At 37.3% G+C, this 20,961-nt stretch overlaps 1 protein-coding gene across 5 annotated transcripts in view; it reads right to left on the bottom strand.

Annotated features, from left to right (window-relative positions):
• KIAA0825 (KIAA0825 ortholog) overlaps positions 1-20,961 on the bottom strand; it is a 457,524-nt gene that overhangs the window by 432,091 nt on the left and 4,472 nt on the right. For 4 of the 5 annotated variants that reach the window (XM_012477515.3, XM_064376142.1, XM_064376147.1 and 1 more), the window contains exon 2: positions 1,715-1,862. The gene's annotated coding sequence lies outside the window, so the exon portion shown is untranslated. Of the gene's footprint in view, positions 1-1,714; positions 2,707-20,961 lie in introns of those variants that run through there. The other variant, XM_064376143.1, reaches the window with a different exon arrangement.

Genomic DNA, 20,961 nt, shown 5'->3' on the forward strand with positions numbered 1-20,961 from the left:
TAAAAAAACAATTGTAGTACAAATTCTATTACATTATTTTTCTAAATTAAAACTATATTCAACATAGGCAATACAGACCTGCTCTGTCAAATCATGACAGATAAGAATCAAGAAAAAGGGAGGGATCTGGGTGAGTGGATTATTCTTTCCTCTCTCTCCTTTCTCTTTCCCTACAGATTGGTGTTCCTGACTGCTCATTTGTCTGCTGTGATACTAGATTTTTTAAAAAATGCACAACACGTAAGATTTTACTTTCATTTTACTTTCTATGACAAGTGTTACTTTAAAATAATAAGATTTTACCAAAAACTCTGCATAATGATACTTTATTAAAAGGACTGCCAGGTGTAAGTTTGCAAGGCAGGGCTTACCTGTACTCAATTATATCAAATAAGGATTCACAAAATGAAATTAAACTTGTGCTTTTAGTGAAAAAATATACAGAGGTGATAACACCAACAAGATCAAATCATTAGGATTAGAGGTACAAGAGGAATAGAATTTGAAGAGAATTATACCAATATCATGTCTTGTTATTTGGGTTTACATTTTTCTTAATCAAATACTGAAAACCAAAAATTTACTGAAAATGCCTAAGCTAACTGTTTTCCATTTATAAATTAGCAGTCTCTCACCTCCAGAGGAACAAGGAATTCCATTTCTGTATGACCTATTTATGCCTCTTAGATTTATCACATGCATTTTTTAATGACCTCGAACCAAAGGAAATGTAGAAACCTATTTGAAAAGTTGACATTAAGGTTGTGACACCAACCAAAACAATCAGAGAATTTAAAGTTAAACTGACATACAATACCCAAATCAGTCTGTTATACTACTAATTTAAGAAACAGTTCTAATGTGAAATCGTGATAGCATACCAGCCTCTGCTTTGAAACTCCTGAATTTTGTCATTTGGTGTTTGTGTCACAACCTTAATATTATTTAAATATACTTTTCAATATCTATTATTTAAAAAATCTTTGAATTGAAGATACTGTAAAGCTTTGAAGAAGCCAACCTCAAAGCACTGCATTCCTAGCATGCCACTTTTATTAGAAGTAGTGCATAAAACATTTGCTGTTGACAAATCTAATTCATTAAAAGGTGAGATGGATGCATTTTAAAATAACTGGCTGGCATCATTATCTGCAGCGCCTTTTATAAATTATTCCTCTTTTCCCTTTTGACTGAACTTGTCACAGTTCCCCTTCAGAGTCTGAGTGTTATGCCTTATAGTCAATGCTTTCAATGTGTTTAGACAAGTCACAAGTTAAACAAGCAGTGGTATTTTATTTTCTAGAAATGAGAAAAGGTAACAGAAATACGAATTATTTCGTTCAATTCATTGATTTTGAACTAAAGACAAGTAAAGTCAGTTAGTGGTGGTTTCATCTCACACAAAGAATTTAAAAATAAAAGTATACTGTTTGCATAGAATGGGGAATTTCAAAGAAAGAAACATAAAGAGAAATGCTGGTGGCCCTGCTGCAGTGTTGTGTAGAAGACTTCGTTAAAAATTGAATTGTGCTTTCCCTAACACTGGAGATCAGGTAAATCATAAAGCTGACAGCTGTCTGGCCCACTAACTTCCTAAAGAAGAATGCTAACTGTATTCTCTCAGAGGTCAAAGGAATAGAATTCTAGAAGCTTTCAAGGAAACTGAGTAGGCACAGTACAAATTATTCAAAATATGAAGAAAAACATTTCTTACCTAATTTTATTTCAGAAGACACTAAGAATAAACAGATCTTCTAATCCTGAGGAGGCAGAAAATTATTTCCTCACAAGTTGTCAGCAGAAGAACTATCTCTTCTTTACTATCTTCAGCAAAGTTTTTTTCCAAAGTATGTAAAATGTACCTGTAAAATAATTGGACAAAGCTTTATCACTGCCACAATGGGATGGATGGCATATTCACATTAGTTGCCTAGATTGCTAGTGACAGTACTATCATTAAATCATGACACATGGACTTGAGTCAAGAAGAAGAGATGCTGGGAATACACAAAGACATCCTGAAGATTAGGTACCTAAGAAAAGCTTATTAACAAGATGGTCCATAGATTATAGCCACACAGGTAATAGAGGCACCTTGGAGAATGCATATTTAAAACATCCCTTCTATTTTCACTGAAAATTGATCATTCCTAAAGAAATGTATCATGAAGAAAGTAACGTGAGGTTGCACCATATAAAACAAGCAATGCTATTTAATCCAAATGTCTTTTTTTCCTGTTTAGTTACTATTTACTCTAGATTATTTATTAAAACCATTTTTTCCTCACTCTTCTGGGTGATCCTGTTAAAATAGATTCCTGGCAATCTTGTTACAAATGGGTTCTGATTAAGTTGATTTGGTGCTGGGGCCTGAGATTTTGCATTTCTAATAAGGTCTCAGGTAATGCCACTAATGCTGTGGATCCATGCACTACACTTTCACTAATAAGCTTTCACCAATATAGTTGTCTTTTCCTGCACCAAACTATACTATTGTTATTCTTGGCTATTGATAGTTTGCCTTTTTATATAATTTCAGAATCTTTTGTCAAGTGTTTGCCCCTCCTCACCAAAACAAAGACAGTTAGGAATTTGACAGATATTACTTTGAATCTCTATCAAAATTGGGCAAGTGTATAGCATTGAGTTTTCCAAGTCATGTGTAATGTATATAATTTTACTTATTGAGGTCTTCATATTACAAAATAATGCTCTATTATTTTCCCCATAGGATTTTTTTTTTTTTTTTTTTTTTAAGAGATGGGGTTTCACCATGTTGGCCAGGCTGGCCTCAAACTCCCGACCTCAGGTGATCCACCCACCTTGGCCTCTCAAGGCGTTGGTATTACAGGATTACAGGCATGAGCCACCGTGCCCAGCCTCCCATAGGAGTTTTGTACATCTCTTGATATGTTGTATTTATTTCTAGGCACTCCATGTTTTGAATATCATATCTCTTTGCAGAAAAGTTTTCCCTTTTTTGTTTATATATGTATTATGTGTATAATTTTGGTAGGTTGATAGGTTCATCCAGGATATCTGATAAACTATTTTTTTCTGTAGTTTTACATCATGTACAAATAATGGGCTTTATTTCTTTATATCCAAAATCTATACTTTTTATTTCTTTATCTTGTCTTACTATAGAAAAGGAAAAAAAGTCAAACAGTAAATGCATTAAATAATGATAATAATAAAAAAAGGCTATTTTGTTATCTATGATCAGCCAAAATGATCTCCCGGTTACGTTACATTGCCTAGGAAATGGATATGAGGTAGACTCCAATGGTTTCTTTCTTTTCTTTTCTTTTTTTTTTTTAGACAGAGTCTCACTCTGTCACCAGGCTGGAGTGCAGTGGTGCGATCTCGGCTCAATGCAACCTCTGCCTCCCAAGTTCAAGTGATTCTCCTGCCTCAGTCTCCATAGTAGAGTAGCTGGGACTATAGGCATGTGCCACTACGCCCAGCTAATTTTTGCATTTTTAGTAGAGATGGGGTTTTTCAGTGTTGGCCAGGCTGGTCTCGAACTCCTGACCTCAAATGATCAGCCTGCCTCAGCCTCGCAAATGCTGGGATTACAAGTATGAGCCACTGCTCCCAGCCTCCAATGGTTTCTTACAGCATTTACTAATTGTCCTCATATTGCCTGTCTTTCTATGGTGTCTAGTATACAAGTCCTTAAATATTACTAACATCCATTATCCCAACCCAAATTCCGTTGATATTTAATCAGAAACAGATATAAACTCTCATGGACAACTTTGCCACCCTGAGAAATAACTGAAAAACAAAAGGAAAAAATGGCATTATAATGAGGAAAATGGTTCAGTTCCATCTAAGAACTAAGGTGAGGATGCCAATGCAAGGAAGCCATTACTGAGATAAAGCACATCACCTATACTCCATACCTGAAATCACAAGGTTTCTTGTAAAATCAATACATAACTGAAATTGTTTGCTTGATGACAATGTCAGCCTGCTTTAGAGCAAGTACTGCTTCTTCATAGCTTTCAGTCAATTAGTTTGACAAAGGAAACAATTATACTTAATATTCTACACACTGTCAATGTTGGTAACTCTGGTTATTTAAGGAAAGGCAAATGTGTGTGATGGTGGGATGAAGGAATGCATAAATAAAGAGAAAGAAGTAGTAACTAAAATAATAATAACCATACTAATAAAAACAGTTTCTTTAAAAACATTTCCATAATCTACTATAAATAGCAATTATGAAAAAGGAAAGCAATGTAGAAAATGTTTAAAAGGAGAAGAAAATGGACTAAAAAGCAAGTAAACCTTACATTAAAACAGTTTAAAATTATGTTATTAAAATTTTTGGTTAGGAAGCTCAAGCAGCATACATTTTCCCTCTGTCCCCAGATATCACTTAAAAAGATAATGAAGTTATATTACGGAGAGGAAAAATATAAACCCACAAAAATGGAGACAGTGAGTCATTACCACAAATTTATAAAAGGCAAGACAGATGAAACAGCATTCACAGAAGAAATAGAATAGAAAAAGCTAAACTCTAAAATGTGTGCAAAGAGGGCTGCAATTAAAAGAATGACCTGATATTCATGGCAGAGTGTGGAGTAAAAAGTGATGCTAAAAAACACAATCCATTGAAGCTTTGCTCAAGAAATACTGAATCTCCCTTCCCTACCTTTTTGTGCAAGCTATTACTTTGTAATTTTTTTTGTCTTTAATTAAAGATCTGACTGTGGGTAAAGGGAAATAAATGAAAGAAGTGATGTGCTTCAAGACATAAATTAACTGTCTACAAAACTATGAAAGTAAGCACTGGCATGGGTACCCCCGCAAAAAAGCCTGCTTCATTCTGGTCTTTAGCTAACTTTAGCATACTGATCATTCCCCATCTGTTCACTCTAAAGCAAAGTATACCAGTAAAATCAGTGTTATCCAAATAATTTCTATGTAGTTTTATATTTTCATTTTTCTAATATGAATGCATAGCCAAGGACTACTTGACATTTGAAGAAAAAAATGGTTTTTCACATTAGAGACTGTATTAGTCCATTTTCACACTGCTCTGAAGAAATACCAGAGACTGGATAATTTATAAAGAAAAATAGGTTTAATGGACTCACAGTTCCACATGGCTGGGGAGGCCTCACTACCATGGCAGAAGCTGAAGAGGTGAAGGAGGAGCAAAGACATGTGTTACACAGCAGTAGGCAACAGAGCTTGTGCCAAGGAACTCCCATTTATAAAAACATCACATCTCATGAGACTTACTCACTATCAAGAGAACAGCATGAGAAAGACTCATCCCCTTGATTCAGTTACCTCCCACTGGGTCCCTCCCATGACATGTGGAAATTATGGCAGCTGTAATTCAAGATGAGATTTGGGTGGGACACAGCCAAGCCATATCATTCTGCCCCAGCCCCTCCCAAATCTTGGGTACTCACATTTCAAAACGAATCAAGCCTCACAACAGTCCCCCAAAATCTTAACTCATTTCAGCAATACCTAAAAAATCCACAGTCCAAAGTTTCATCTGAGATAGGGTAAGTCCCTTCTGCCTATGTAAAATCAAAAGCAAGTTAATTACTTCCTAGATACAGTAGGGGTACAGGCATTAAGTAAATACACACATTACAAATGGGAGAAATTGGCCCAAACAAAGGGGCTACAGGCTCCAAAATGTCCAAAAACCAGCAGAGAAGTCAAATCTTAACGCTCCAAAATAATCTTCTTTGACTTCATGTCTCACACCCCAGACATGCTGATGTAAGAGGTGGGCTCCCACAGCCTTGGGCAACTCTGCCCCTGCAGCTTTTCAGGGTATAGTCCCCCTTCTGGCTGCTTTCACAGGCTGGCATTGAGTGTCTGTAGCTTTTCCAGGTGCAAGGTGCAAGCTGTTGGTGGATCTACCATGCTGGGGTCTCGAGCATGGTGGCTCTCTTCTCACATTCCACTTGGCAGTGACCCAGTGGAGACTCTGTGGGGAGCTCCCACTCCACATTTCCCTTCTGCACTGCCCTAGCAGAGGTTCTCTATAGGGCTCCACCCCTGCAGCACACATCTGCCTGGACATCCATGCATTTCCATACATCCTCTGAATTCTAGGCAGAGGTTCTCAAAGCTTAATTCTTTATTTTTGTACAACCACAGGCCCAACACCATGTGTCAGCTGCCATGGCTTGAAGCTTACACACTTTGAAGCAATGGCCTGAGCTGTACATTGGTCCCTTTAAGTCACAGGTGGTACACAGGGCACCAAGTCCCAAAACTGCACACAGGAGCAAGGCCCTGGGCCGAGCCCACAAAACCATTTTTTCCTCCTAGGCTTCCCAGCTTGTGATGGGAGGAGCTGATGTGAAGACTTTTAATGTGCCCTGAAAACATTTTCCCCATTATCTTGTCAATTAACATCAGGCCTCTTATTACTTATGCAAATTTCTGCAGTTGCTTGAATTTCTCCTCAGAAGATGGGTTTTTCTTTTCTATCACATCATCTAACTGCAGTTTCCAAACTTCTATGCTCTGCTTCCCTTTTAAAAATAAGTTTCAATTCCAAACCATCTCTTTGTGAATGTATAAAGCTGAATGCTTTTAAGAGAATCCAGGTTACATCCTAAATGCTTTGCTGCCTAGAAATTTCTTCCACTAGGTGCACTAAATCATCTAGCTCAAGTTCAAAGTGCCACAAATCTCTAGGGCAGGGTCAAAGTGTCACCAGTCTCTTTGTTAAAGTATAACAAGAGTTATCTTTGCTCCAGTTCCCAACATGTTCCGCATCTTCATATCAGACCGCCTCAGCCTGGACTTTATTGTCAGATGTATAGTTTGCAAATATTTTCTCCCACTCTGTAGGTTATCTTTTTACTCTGTTTGTGGTTTCTTTTGCTGTGCAGAAGCTCTTGTTTAATTTGGTACTATTTGTTAATCTTTGCTTTTTTTTTGCAATTGCTTTTGGTGTCTTTGTCATGAAATCTTTGCTAGTTTCTATGACCAGAACTGTATTTCCTAGGTTGTCTTCCAGGGACTTATAGTTTTGGGTTTTACATTTAAGTCTTTAATCCATGTTAGTCGATTTTTGTATATCATATAAGTAAGGGGTCCAGCTTCAACCTTCTGCATATGGCTAGCCAGTTATTCCAGCACCATTTATTGAAAAGGATTATTTCCCCATTATTTTTGTTAACTTTGACAAAGATCAGATGATTGTAGGTATGTGGCCGTATTTCTGGGCTCTCTATCCTTTTCCATTGGTCTGTGTGTCTGTTTTTATATTGTAACATGGTGTTCTGGTTACTATAGCCCAGTAGTAGTTAAAAATTGGGTAATGTGATGCCTCTGGCATTGTTCTTTCTGCTAAGGATTGCCTTGGCTATTTGGGCTCATTTTGTTCCATATAAATTTTAAAATAGTTTCTTTCTAGTCTCTGAAGAATGTCATTGGTAGTTTGATAGGAATAGCACTGAATCTGTAAATTGCTTTGGGCAGTATGTCCATTTTAATGATACTGAGTCTATCAATCCATGAGCATGGAATATTTTTCCATTTGTTTGTGTCATCTCTGATTTCTTTCATCAGTGTTTTGTAATTGTCATTGTAGAGATCTTTCATCTCCCTGTTTAGCTGTTTTCCTAGGTATTTTATTCTTTTTGTGGCAATTGCAAGTGGGATTGTGTTCCATGCTTGGTTGTTGTCAGTGTATAGGAATGCTAGCAATTTTTATATGTTGATTTTGTATCCTGAAAATTTGCTGAAGTTTTTTTTTTTTTTTAATCCTCTAAAGGAGCTTTTGGGCTGAGACTACGTGGTTTTCTACATATAAAACCATGTCATCTGCAAACAGGGATAGTAAGACTTCCTCTCCTCCTATTTGGATGCCATTTCTTTCTTTATCTTGCCTTATTGCTCTGGCCAGGATTTCCAATACTATGTTGAATAGGAGTGGTGCAAGAGGGCATCCTTTTCTTGTCCCAGTTTTTAAAGGGAATGCTCCCAGCTTTTGCCCATTCAGTATGATGCTGGCTGAGAAAACACATTTTTTTTTTGCAAACATCAAGAACATTCTCCAAAATAGACCATGTACCTAGGTCATAAACAAGTCTCAATAAATTTTAAAACAATAAAATCATAAGACATATGTTTTATGAGCACAACTAAATTAAATTAGAAATCAATAGCAGAAAGAAATCTAGAACACCCACAATATTTGGAAGTTAAAGAACACATTTCTAAGTAATCGATGCATCACAAAAAGTGACAGCAATATTAGAAAATATATTTTAGTGAATGAAAGAAAAAACACAATATTACATATGATGCATAAAAATGTTTAGAAAGAAATTAATAGCTATTTCAGGAAACGAAAGAAAGAAACCTTTCCAATGCATTCTATGATGACAGAATTACCCTGATATCCAAGACAAACACATCCCATTCTGTATATAGTCATGTGTCACTTAAAGATGGTGATATATTCTGAGAAGTGCATCATTAGGCGATTTTTTCATTGTGTGAACAACATATAGTATACTTAACCTAGATGGTATAGTTACATGGTATTGCTTATAGCTCCTGGGCTACAAACTGGTACAGCATGTGACTGTACTAAATATTGCAGGCAATTGCAACACAGTGGTATTTGTGTATCTAAACATAGAAATGTACAGTAAAATATAATACAAAAGACAAAGAAAAATGGTACACCAGTATAGGGCAGTTATTATACATGTAGCTTACGGGACTAGAAATTGCTCTGGATGAGTCAGCAAATGGTGAGTGAATGTGAAGGCCTAGGACATTACTACACACTACTGTAGACTATGTAAACACTATACACTTAGGTTATACTATATTTGTAAAAAGTATTTTTCTTTTGTCAATAATAATCTTAGCTTACTGTAATTTTTTACTTTATAAACTTAAAATTATTTTTCACTTTCGTGTAATAACACAGCATAAAACACACTATACAAAATATTTACCTTTATAGCCTTATTCTGTAAGTTTTTAAAAATATTTTAAGACTTTTTAAAATGTTTTAAATTATTTCGTTAAAAAATAAAAAAACAAACACACACATTAGCCTAGGCCCACACAGGGTCAGGATGACCAGTATCACAGACTTCCACATCTACATTTTGTCTCCCTGGAAGGACTTTGTGCTTCATGGGCAATAATAAGCATGAAGCAGTATTAACAATTGTTTTTTTTTGGGAATACCCTATAACAATGCTTTTTTCTGGAAGATCACCTGAAGGACTTGCTTGAAGTTGTTTTACAATTAAATGTATTTTTCTTATCAGTAGAAGAAGAATATGCTAAAATAATAATGAAATATATAGTAAATACATAAACCAGTAACATAGTCATTTATTATCATTATCAACTATTATGCATTATATGCACGGTACATAATTATGTTTATTTTTATAAAACTGGTAGGTTTATGCTAGCATTATCACAAACATAAGTAATGCATTACACTTATGATAGTTATGACATCACTGGGCAACAGAAAATTTTCAGATCCATTATAATCATAGGGGACCACTATCATATTTGTGGTCTTTAGTTGACCAAAATGTCACTATGTGGCACATGACTGTATACCCCATTTTCTTTATCCATTCATTTGCTGATAGACATTTAGGTTGATTTTTTATCTTTGCTGTTGTGACTAGTGCTGCAATAAATATGGGGCTGAAGATATTTCATCAATATACTGATTTCCTTTCCTTTAGATGAATACTCATTAGTGGGACAGCTGGATCATATTATAGTTCTATTTTCAGTTTTTTTTTTTAGAAAGCTGAATATTGTTTTCTATCATGATTGTACTAATTTACATTTCCACCAACAGTATGTAAGATTTCCTTTTTCTGTGCATTCTTGATAGCATTTGGTATTTTTTGTCTTTTTAATAATAGCCATTCTAACTGGGGTGAGATGATACTTCACTGTGATTTTGATTTGCATTTCCCTGATGACTAGTGATGTTGAGCACGTTTTCATATACTTACTGGGCACTTGTATGACTTCTTTTGAGAAATGCCTATTCAGATCCTGTGCCTATTTTAAAATTTGATTATTTGGGTTTTTTGGTGTTGAGTTTCTTGTATTTCAACTGATTTTTGATGAAGGTTCCATGAAAAGGTAATGGGGAAAATATTAGTCTTCTCAAAAAGTGTTTCTGAGACACTAACTATCAACATACAAAGAATTATGTTTGGACTCTTTCCTCATAGGATACCAAAAAAATTAACTCAAAATTGATCAAAAACTTAAATATAAGAACTAAAACAGAAAAATTCCCAGAATTTTTTTATAGGTGGAAATCTTCTTGATACAGGAGTAGGCAATAGTTTCTTAGATGTAATACCAAAAGCAGAATCAACAAAAGAAAAAAAACTGATAAATTGGACTGCATTAAAATTCAAAACTGCTGTGTTTCAAAGATCACCAATAAAGTGAAAAGACAACCTACAGAATGGGAGAAATGTATGCAAATCATGTATCCTAGAACACATAAAGAACAAGTACAAAATCTTTACAGCATTCCCTACCCCAATAAGACCGCAGAATGCAATGGAATGCCACAGAGGTTTTGGAGCTTAGAGGAATGTAATCTGATTTCTGTTTTATCAAGTTTATTCTGAAACTCTAAATTATGATCAATAGTGCCATGAGTTGTCGCCCCAAAATAGGGGGAACTAGTACAACTCAACAATACAAAGATAAATAACTCAATTTAAAAATGGCCAAGAATTTGAAAATATATTTCTCCAAGGAAGATATACAAATAGCCAGTAAGTACATGAAATACTGTTTAACATCATTAGAGAAATGCAAATTGAGACCACATCAGATATCAGCTGGTTTTTATAGGAATTGCATTAAATCTCTAGATTAATTTGGGAAGTACTGCCACTTCACAACTTACTAGAATGTCTATAATCAAAAGACAGAAATAGCCAGTGATGGGGAAGATGTAGAGAAATGGAAACTCTCATACACAACTGACAGAATTATAAACGTTTCTTCCCTGCCCCATCAGTGGGGATATTTCCTTAAAAGCACTTTATATTTTATAATTATTTTTGTCATCTCTCTCACTAAACTGAAAACACATAAAGAGAAGGATTATGTCTCTTTCCCTCTACCATGTATATTTAGTACTACAACCATAACTTGATTATGCCTCTGTTAGGGCACTGGTCACCCTGTGCTCTCTGAATCATTGATTTGCTTATCTCTCTATGTTAGTCTGTTTGCATTGCTATAAAGGAATACTTGAGGTTGCTTGGACAACTCAGCCATTCCAGTCTGTGGGCTTAGGAGAGTCCAAACCACCAGGGGGTGGAAGCAGTACCCCAGCACAGCATAGTTACTCTACAAAAGCATGACCAGATTTCTTCCTTAAGTGGATCCCCAATCTCTTCCTCCTCAGTGGGTTGGACTTTCCAACGGGGGACCTCCAGCTACTCCCACTGACATTCTCTAGCTCACAAGGTTTGAAAACTTCCTAGGAAAGAGTTCCTAGAGGGAGGGGTGGGCCACTATCTTTGCTGTTTCAGCAACTTAGCCATTCCAGCAACTTAGCCATTCCAGCAACTTAGCTGTTCCAGCCTCTAGGTTTTGGAAAGCCCAACCTGTTGGGGAGTGAAAAGAGTACCCCAACACAGCATGGCTGCTCTACTAAAGAAGCCTTGCTTCTTCAAGCAAGGTCCTCACAATCCTGTTCCTTTTGGCTGGATGAGATCTCCTAACTGGGGTCTCCAATTATCTCCTACGTGTACTTTTGGGCCAGCAACAAGTCTGTACCCCACTGGGACAAAGCTTCCAGTGGTAAGAGCAGGCTGCCATCTTTGCTATTTCATAGCCTTCACTGATGATACCTCCAGACACTGGAAAATCTGAGGTGACTAGGAACTGGAGCAGATGCCCAGCAAACTGCAACAGCCTTATGGAAAAGTGGGCAGACTGTTAAAAAAGAAAACAAAAAAAACCCCAAAACCCCATCCAAAGATCAGAAACCTCAAAGATTAAAGGTAAAGCCCACAAAGGTGAGAATCAGTGCAAGAATGCTGAAAACTCAAAGAGACCAGAGTGCATTCTCTCCTTCAAATGACCACATCACCTTTCCTGCAAGATTCTGGAAAGGGGCTGAGGCTGATATGGCTGCAATAACAGAAGTAGACCTCAGAATATGGATCCAAACAAACCACCAAACTAAAGAAGCATGTCCTAACTCAATGCAAGGAAGCTAAGAATCACAATAAAACATTGCAGGAGCTGACAAAATATCCAGGATAGATGATATAACTGACCAGATAGAGCTGAAAAACACAATACAAGAATTTCATAATGCAATCGCAAGTATTAACAGCAGAACAGTCCAAGAGGAGGAAAGAATCTCAGAGCTTGAAAACTGTCTTTTTGAAAGAAGACAGGCAGACAAGAATAGAGAAAAGAGAATAAAAAGGAATGAACAAAATTTCCAGGAAATATCGGGTTATGTAAAAGATTAAATCTATGATTGATTGGTGTACCTGAAAGAACTGAGGAGAATGGGACCAATTTTGAAAACATATTTCAGGATATCATCCATGAGAACTTCCACAACCTTGCTAGACAGGGCAACATTCAAATTCAGGAAATGCAGAGAACCCCAGTAAGATATTTCATGAGAAGATCAGCCCCAAGACACACAATCATCAGATTCTCCAATGTGGAAATAGAAGAAAAATAGTTAAGGGCAGTGATATAGTTTGGCTGTGTCCCCATCCAAATCTCAATCCAAATCTCATCTTGAATAGTAGTTCTCATAATCCCAACGTGTTGTGGGAGGAACCCTCTGGAGGGTAATTGAATCAAGGGAGTGCTTACCCTCATGCTGTTGTCATGATAGTGAGTGAGTTCTCAGGAGATCTGATGGTTTTATAAGGGGCTTCCCTCTTTGCTTGGCTCTCATTCTTCTCTCCTGCTGCCTTGTAAAGAAGGATGTGTTTGCTTCCCCTTCCACCATGAGTGTAAGTTTCCTGAGGAACTGTGAGTCAATTAAACCTCTTTCTTTTATAAATTACCCAGTCTCAGGTATGTCCTCTGTTGCCCAGGCTGGAGTGCAGTGGTGCAATCTTGGCTCACTGAAACCTCTGCCACCTGGGTTCAAATGATTTTCCTGCCTCAACCTCCCAAGTAGCTGGGATTACAGGTGCCTGCCACTGTGCCCAGCTAATTTTTGTATTTTTAGTAAAGACAGGATTTCATCATCTTGGCCAGGCTGGTCTTGAACTTTTGACCTCATGATCCACCCACCTCGGCTTCTCAAAGTGCTGGGATTACAGGTGTGAGCCACCACACCTGGCATAGGGTATGTCCTTACAGCAGAGTGAGAATGCAGTAATATAGGCAGCATGAGAGAAAGGTCACTTACAAAGGGAAGCCATTGAGGCTTATCAGTGAACTTCTCAGAAGAAACCCTGCAAGCCAGAAGATATTGGGGGCCAATATTTAGCATTCTTAAAGAAAAGCAATTCCACCCAGAATTTTGTATATGGCCAAACAAAGTTTCATAAGTGAGGGAGAAATAAGATCCTTTTCAGACAAGCAAATGCTGATGAAATTTGTTACCACCAGACCTGCCTTACAAGGCTTCCTGAAGGAAGCACTAAATGTAAAAAGGAAAAAACACTACCAGACACTATAAAAACATACTGATATACACAGACCAATGACACTATGAAACAACCACATAAAAAGTATGCAAAATAACCAGCTAGCATCAAGATAACAGGATTAAATTCACATATAACAATATCAACTTTAAATGTAAATGGGCTAAATTCCCTGATGAAAAGACCCAGAGTGGCAAGCTGAATAAAGAACCAAGACCAAATTGTATGCTGTCTGCAAGAGATTCATCTCACATGTGATGATACACATAGGGTCAAAATAAAGGGATAGAGAAAAATTTACCAAGCAAATGGAAAACAGGAAAAAACAGGGGTTACAATCCTAGTTTCTGACAAAGGAGACAATTAAACCAACAAAGACTTTTAAAAAAGACAAAGAAGGACATTACATAATGGTAAAGGGTTCAATTCAGTAAGAAGAGCTAAATATAAATATATATGCACCCTAAATATATATGCACCCAACTATCCCTAAATATATATGCACCCAACAAAGGTGCACCCAGATTCATAAAGCAAATTCTTAGAGACCTTCAAAGAGACTTAGACTCCTACACAATTAATAGTGGGAGACTTTAATACCCCACTGACAATGTTAGATAGATGATCAAGACAGAAAATTAACAAAGATATTCAGGGTCTGAACTCGGCTCTGGTTCAAATAAATCTGATAGATATCTACAGAACTCTCCATTTAAAAACAACAGAATATACATTCTTCTCATTGCCACATGACACATACTCTAAAATTGATCACATAATCAGAAGTAAAATACTCCTCAGCAAACACAAAAAAACTGGAACTGTAACAGTTTCTCAAACCACAGCATAATCAAATTAGAACTCAAGACTAAAAAATTCGCTTGTGGTGGCTCATGCCTGTAATCCCAGCACTTTTGGAGGCTAAGGTGGGTAGATAACCTGAGGTCAGGAGTTCCAGACCAGCCTGGCCAACATGGTGAAACCCCGTCTCTACTAAAAATACAAAAACTAGCTGGGCATGGCAGCAGGCGCCTGTAACCCCAGCCAATCAGGAGACTAAGGCAGGAGAATCACTTGAACCCAGAGGGCAGAAGTTGCAGTGAGTTGAGATTATACCACTGCACTCCAGCTTGGGTGACAGAGTAAGACTCCATCTCAAAAAAAAAAAAAAAAAAAATTCACTCAAAATCATACAATTACATGGAAATTGAAAAATATGCTCCTGAATGAGTTTTGGGTAAATAATAAAGGCAGAAATCAAGAAGTTTTTTGAAATTAATGAGAACTAAGATATAGTGTACAGGAACCCTGGGACACAGCTAAGGCAGTGTTAAGAGGGAAATTTGTAGCACTACTTTTGTTTTTATTTATTTATTTATTGAGAAAGAGTCTCACTCTGTTGCCCAGAAGGAGTGTAGTGTCACAATCTTGGCTCATTGCAACCTCTACCTCCCAAGTTCAAGCGATTCTCATGCCCCAGCCTCCCAAGTAGCTGGGACTACCTGTGCATGCCAAAATGCCTGGCTAATTTTTGTATTTTTTTTATATATATATATATATATTTTTTTTTTTTTTTAGTAGAGATGAGGTTTCACCATGTTGGCCAGGCTGGTCTTAAACTCTTGACCTCAAGTGATCTACCTACCTCTGCCTCCCAGAGTGCTGGGATTATAGGCCTGAGCCACTATACCTGGCCAAAAATTGCTATTAATACTTCTACTAACCTTTGTGTACACTACATATTTTCTCAAAATTAATCTAATCGGGCTGTAACATCAATGAAAACATCAGACAGTATTTGTTGCCAATGATAAAATTTGAGCTTTCCAAGCAAAACTCAGGATTTGGGAAAATACATATAATGTCAGATGGACAGTTTTCCAATACTACAAGATTCTCCTGATGGGACTACTGGTGTTATTAACAAACGGGAATTTTTAAAGTTGCATAATGAAATCTATTAAGATTTGGAAAATCAGCATACCTCAATGAATCAATATTTTCCAAAAGGCTGGTACATTATGTAACAGAATCATGTATTTATAAAAGATTTATTCAAAGTATGAAATAGACCAAGAGATTTTAAAGTAATAAAGTACCAAAAGCAAACTGATATGATATCAGATTTTACATTGCAACTAAATTTTAATAAAATTCTACTTGTTAAATTTTGGTGATCAAAGAATATTCACAATAATCTGAAAAGGCCATTTAAATAGCTCCTTTCTTTTTTGGGGGCGGCGATCAGAAAGTTTTTTTTATGAGATGGAGTCTTGCTCTGTTGACAGGCTAGAGTGCAGTGGTATGATCTTGGCTCAATGCCACTTCTGCCGCCCAGGTTCAAGCCATTCTCATGCCTCAGCCTCCCGAGTAGCTGAGACTACAGGTGTGTGCCACTAAGCCCGGCTAGTTTTTTTCTTTTTTTGTATTTAGTAGAGATGGAGTTTCACCATGTTGGCCAGGATGGTCTCGATCTCCTGACCTCATGATCCACCTGCCTCAGCCTTCCAAAGTGCTGGAATTACAGGTGTGAACAATATAGCTCCTTTCTTCCAACTATATACATGTGTAAGGTTGGATTTCACTTATTACTTCAACAAAAACAACATATCACTAAAGGCTGAATGCAGAAGCAGATCTGAAATTCAGCTTTCTTTTACTAAGCCAGACATTGAAGAGACTTTGCAAAATATAAAACTATACCACTCTTTCACTAAAATTTTTGTTTTGGAAAATACAGGTTTTTTTTAAAGCTGTTTATGTTAATATGTAGTGGTATATTTAATTAAATATTTTCAAAAAATTTCATTTTAATCTATAATACAAAAAATGTAAGTAGATATAAATCATAAATATAAACTCTCTGAAGTCCTCAGTAATTTTTAAGACTATAAAGGACTCTTGAGACCAAAAGCTTGAGATCCGCTGAGTTGGACAAATGAGAAGCCCTAGAAAGATAATGACCAAGTAAAGTTAATCAAAAGAATAAGTACTGGCAGCGCTAAAAGATACCAGAGTACAGAAAGCAACATAGAAACAAAGTCTATGGGAGGTTGAGGCAGGAGTGGGAGGCTCAAACAGGAGAATCTAAACCTAGGATGCAGAGGTTGCAGTCAGCTAAGATTGGACGACTGCACTCCAGCCTGGGCGACAGAATCAGTCTCTGTCTCAAAAAAGAAAAAAAAAGAAAGCAACATAGCAACAGAGCCTAGAGGTCCCCAGCCCTACTCCTAAATTCCTTCCCATTGAAAGCTCTTAACAGCAGAGGATCACCTTGGAAGAACTAAACTGCCCATGAGCATTTCTGATGGCTACCATGAATATATGTTAGAGAAGGAAAGAATGATATATCTGAAAAAATTTAAAGGAATACATTGTTATGTGATTATACACAAAACTTGCATTTTTAAAGTGAAAAATATTTGATGAGGTGAAGTTTGAAAAGTCAAGAAAGATGAGAGAAACGTCATGACGACAGGGTGCGATGGCTCATGCCTGTGATCCCAGCACTTTGGGAGGCCAAGGTGAGTAGATCACCTGAGGTTAGGAGTTTGAGACCAGCCTGGCCAACATGTCTAGACCCCATCTCTACTAAAAATATAAACATTAGCTGGGCATGCTGGCACATTCCTGTAATCCCAGCTACTCGGGAGGCTGAGACAGGAGAATCGCTTGAACCTGGGAGGTGGAGGTTTCAGTGAGCCGAGATCATACCTCTGCACTCCAGCCTTCCAGCCTGGGTGAGACAGTGAGACTGTCTCAGAAAAAAAAGAAATGTCAGGACATAGGGCCGGGCACAGTGGCTCAGACCTGTAATCCTAGCACTTTGGGAGGCCAATGGGGGCAGATTGACTGAGCTCAGAGCTGGAGACCAGCCTGGGCAACACGGTGAAACCCCGTCTCTAATAAAACACAAAATAAATTAGCCAGGTGTGGTGGTGTATGCCTGTAGTCCCAGCTACTTGGGAGGCTGAGACAGGAGAATTGCTTGAACCTGGGAGGCAGAGGTTGCAGTGAGCCAAGATTGCATCACTGCACTCTAGCCTGGGTGACAGAGTGAGACTCCTTCTCCAAAAACAATAAAAAAGAAAATAGAAAAAGCAATGTCTTGACAAAATGAAGCAGAAACTATTCATCTATATTACCAAAAATTCAGACCTCACCAGTAGAATGCTCTTCAAAAATCATGGCTCAGTTTAAACTCTAAACTTAAAGTGTTGAATTAGCTATGCTTCCTGGAAGGAAAACGGACAGTAAACTGGTGATGTGGCATGACTGTTGGCTGCTAGAAACAACTGCAGCTGTACACTCTCCCTAATATCCCATGGTTAGAGTCAGGGAAGAGATCTTTTGAGTAAATCTTAGCAAACAAATAACAAAAGTTATTTGTTATATAACAAAAACAAATCTTAACAAATAACAGAATAGCACTATCATATAACCCAACTGGAATAACTGTATGCCCTACTGAGTAGAGCAAACAAGAAGCCTTTTCCGGGAAGCATGATTAAAAGAAAAAGCCCTAAATTTAGATTCTTAAGACTTAGCTTCTGGTTCAAGTCACATGTTTCCTGAGTTATTCATTATGTTAGATCACCTGTCTAATCTTCATTTCCTCGTGTATGATAGTTAATCTAAATAAGTTGTTTTCAAATTCAGCTGTGTTTCCCAGTAACAAATACTTTTTTTAATCCCCAATCCTGAAACCACATGTATCTGAAACAAAAATACAGGCTACGACTCACCAAATTGATAGCTTATAACCTGCCATTTGAAAAGCACTGAAATGATGGATCTCTACATTTACTTACTAAAAACAACAGAAAAGTGATGGGGGCTGGTGGGAAGGATCCTGTAAAACTATATTTTTACCTTTGTGGCTACAGAGGTATCTTTGGTAAAGAGGCAAATAGACATTCAAGTTTTAGGTTAATATGCTAACCATGGATTCCAAAGTGCTGGGATTATAGGCATGAGATCAGGCATGGTGCCTCATGCCTGTAATCCCAGTACTTTGAGAGACCAACAAACGCAGGAGGATTGCTTGAGTACAGGAGTTCGAGACCAGGTTGGGCAACACAGTGAGACCCTGTCTCGACAAAAAAAATTAATTTTTTTTTTTTACATAGTGGTGTACACCTATAGCCCCAGCTACTTGGGAGGCTGAGGTGGCAGGTTCGCTTGGGCCCAGGAATTCAAGGCTGCAGTGAGCTGTGATTCTACCATTGTACTCCAGGTGAGTGACAAAGTGAGACCGCCTCAGAAAAAAGAAAAAGATTTACATTATATTTATTGGCTACCTGAATTTAGAAATTTAGACAACAGTCTGTGTTTAACCACCTAATGCCAAAAATCAGCTGCTTAGCTAATATTTGCATTTCTAAACTGTTATTTGGAACAGATGTTTTGATTCCTGTTACAGTTAACAAAACTGTATTATAAAAGAAGATAGTGTAAGAACATATGACTCAAATGTTAATGTCAATGTCTGGCAGTAGGGATTGTACTTTTCTTGAGGGCAGGAGCGGGTGGGACAGGCAGTAAAATTCAGGATTTGAAATTTTCAAATGTATTTTTAAGTTTTAGCATATGACAACTGTTGATCATTTTTAATAATATCTAACATTGAATACCGTGGCAACATGGGATTCCTCTTTTTTTTTTTTTTTTTTGAGACGGAGTTTCGCTCTTGTTACCCAGGCTGGAGTGCAATGATGCGATCTCGGCTCACTGCAACCTCCGCCTCCTGGGTTCAAGCAATTCTCCTGCCTCAGCCTCCCGAGTAGCTGGGGCTACAGGCGTGCGCCACCATGCCCAGCTGATTTTTGTATTTTAAGTAGAGACGGGGTTTCACCTTGTTGAATAGGATGGTCTCGATCTCTTGACCTCATGATCCACACGCCTCGCCTCCCAAAGTGCTGGGATTATAGGCGTGAGCCACCGTGCCCGGCCAGGATTCCTCTAATATTTGACTTTGGCTTTTGGACTCTGCACTGGTCTAGTTGAAGCTTTCTTAGAACAATGAAGCGCTTTAATATTCTTACTCAACTCTTCTTTTTTCTTTTCTTCTTTTCTTTTTAGGAAGGCACTTCCTACTTTTGCTCCCTCTCCTTTATTCTTCTCAAGCAGTTTCCCCAATAGACATCTTATACATCTAATCTCCTTTTGGCATCTGCTTCTAGGGGAATTTGAACAAATAAAGTGCTTACTATACCAGGCACTATGTTAAACTCTATGCATGCATTATTTTACTTAATCTTCACAAAAGGCCTATGAAGACATCATTATTCCCATTTTAATTGGGAATAATTATTCCCAATGGGAATAATATTATTATTATACATTATATATATTATATATTATATATATTATTCCCATTGGGAATAATAATTATTATATTATTATAAATAATAATTATTATTCCCAATGGGAATAAAAATTATTCCCATTAATCCCAACGAGTGACAGAGTTGGGATTCGAATCCAAGTCTGTTTGACTTGACAGTTGGAGCCACAGATCTTATTTTAAAACAGTGAGTTTATTAAAAACAAAACAAAACTAGAGACCTCTAACAAAATTTTTCAGATGCCTGTGTACTTTCACACAGTTACATTTAATCCTAGTAAATCCATAAAGTTGATAGCATTACCACTTTACAGATGAAGAAATTGTGGCTCAGAGAATTTAAGTAACTTCTTCGAGGCTATCATTACATGTTCATGAGTTTAAGCTCAACCTCTGGTCCTCTCTGAATAGTTGTTTACATACCACATCGCCTAATTAGTCAAAATGACATTGTCTTGTTTTAAGCTTTTGTATTTGTTAAAACTTTTTACATGGGATGTATGTATTTCAAGGGATGCACTAAAGTTTGACCTGTCCTCTCTATTTTTTTGAGAGAGAATCTCTTACTCTGTCACCCAGGCTGGAGTGCAGTGGTGTGATCTCAGCTCACTGCAACTTCTGTCTCCTGGGTTCAAGCAATTCTCCTGCCTCAGGCTCTGGAGTCGCTGGGACTACAGGTGCTCACTGTCATGCTTCGCTAATTTTTTGTATTTTAGTAGAGACGCGTTTCACCGTGTTGCTCAAACTCCTGAGCTCAGGCAATCAGCTCGCCTTGGCCTCTCAAAATGCTGGGATTACAGGTGTGAGCCACCACGCCCGGCCACCTGCACTTACTAAAAAAATCAAAAAACAAAAAACAAATTTACCTTGTATGGAGCAATGTTGAAAAAAAAAAACAGCAAGAAGTCAGTTTAAAAGTTGTAACATATTCATAAAATTGAATAGCATGCAGGC

Source organism: Aotus nancymaae, unplaced genomic scaffold, assembly GCF_030222135.1.
Source record: "Aotus nancymaae isolate 86718 unplaced genomic scaffold, 86718_ANA_hifiasm-v0.15.2.pri h1tg000014l, whole genome shotgun sequence".
Lineage (NCBI taxonomy): Eukaryota > Metazoa > Chordata > Mammalia > Primates > Aotidae > Aotus > Aotus nancymaae.